We start from the raw sequence: 1,701 nt of genomic DNA, 5'->3' as shown, positions 1-1,701 counted from the left end.
AATCTCACCTGATTCCACTATAAGTTTTGTACCGGTGCCAAAGATTATCTTATTGACTCCCTGGTCATTCACACAACACTTAACACCATATCAAATACCCTTCAGTGCAAACAACAGATCAACTGATCTACATTTCTATGTGCAAACTCAAAACAAATCATTTAATTTATATGCTTTGAATTATCACAAGTGATGATCATATGAAAAATACTTTTAATTTATTATTATTTATTTATTTTTAAGTAGTTTCAAGCCTAAATTTCATGCTATAAAGCAACAATAAAAGCTATTTAAAATAATACTCACTGGTCTGCACAATTAACTTTGTTCCAGATCCCATAAAGAGCTTGGAGCCAGAACCAGACGACCACAGTGTTGCATTCTCAGACATAAAACCTCCGCACACAAGATAAAGATAAAGATGATAGTTTAAAATGGTATATCTTCAAATCACAATTTACCAGACATTCAAGATCAATGATAAAAGCTTAAAATGCTCAAAACACTTCTATATTTTTATATAAATTTCCCCAAAATTTTAGAATTATCAAATGCAAAAGTTTCAATTGAGTGATGGCATTAATAATACCATGCATCAATGATCTTGAAGCTAAAACCTCTCTAATACATTTAAACGTGATATTGTAGTGAAACAAAACAATTCTGAAAGAGTTTAAATCCTTACCTTAGTGTCCCTACTCCCAATTTACAGGCTATCAGATCCTGGAACATGTTTGCACATCCTCTGTAAGAAACAGTGTATTAAATGTGTCAGACTCCTCAATCTTTACTAAAAATTAATCCAAACCAGAAAATTAAAATGCCACCTTGCCCAGCACAACATTTTAGTTTAGGTGAAGACAATCATTCAAATGAGAAATATATGGTAACTCACCTCTTCATATAGACATCAGTGTTCTACTGGCCTAGTTTTAACGTTACACATGGCCTTATTTCTTGTTCATTTCTGTGAACCAACAGAAGCAGGCTCTGAAATAATAATAGCATATAGGCTAACATTTACATTTGCTTTACTCGGTTTTGTTTTGTGAACGCATAGTAACACAGTAAAACAATGTCTTTGTTGTCAACGCAGCTAAATGTCTTATTTAAGGCGTTTTAAGCTCTAAATTAACGTTTGTGCTTGAACAAAACACTTAATATTGAGTGCCTCTTTATATTTGATGGAGTATCGAGCAAAAACAAACGTTTCGGCTAGTTACCCATGCCACCATAGAAATGTGCCATTTGCAGAGAGCTAAGATACATTTTATTCTGTGTTAGAAAGTGTCTTCTTACAGCGGGGTAAAGCCAGACTGAAAATGGGACATGGGCCAGGCCAGACTAGAATCATTTTTCCCTTGAGCCAAAAGCTTTTGTGAATCTTGCATGTTCACACATAAGCAAATATTGAATGCTCATGTCAATGGCAATGCTCAATCGGCCACTAGAGGTCACTCAACTCCGCCTGTCAAAACAAACGGCAAAATCCCACTGAACAGCCACAGGAGGGCAGTATACTCTATTTCACGGTCTCACCGTTTTCATGCAAGAGAGTTAGAACATCACTTAATACTCCTTAATAAATAGTTCATAAATAATAAAATGAAGTAATTTATAAACACAACTAAAAAATGTGTTCTCAACAGACCGCTTAAATCTAGATTAAATCAAGGTTTATCTAATAATTCTGTTTATCTA

At 34.1% G+C, this 1,701-nt stretch overlaps 1 long non-coding RNA gene across 1 annotated transcript; it reads right to left on the bottom strand.

Annotated features, from left to right (window-relative positions):
- Positions 1 to 683: 683 nt before the first annotated feature.
- On the bottom strand, positions 684 to 1,447 carry LOC131521963 (uncharacterized). The gene is made up of 3 exons (XR_009266415.1): positions 1,300 to 1,447; positions 896 to 990; positions 684 to 745 (listed from the first exon to the last, which is right to left on the bottom strand). It is a non-coding gene; the product is annotated as an uncharacterized LOC131521963 (long non-coding RNA).
- Between the last annotated feature and the right edge of the window lie 254 nt (positions 1,448 to 1,701).

This window comes from Onychostoma macrolepis, chromosome 02 (assembly GCF_012432095.1).
Source record: "Onychostoma macrolepis isolate SWU-2019 chromosome 02, ASM1243209v1, whole genome shotgun sequence".
Lineage (NCBI taxonomy): Eukaryota > Metazoa > Chordata > Actinopteri > Cypriniformes > Cyprinidae > Onychostoma > Onychostoma macrolepis.
Note: the sequence above shows the minus strand (reverse complement) of the source record. Positions and strands in the feature narration are given on the sequence as shown.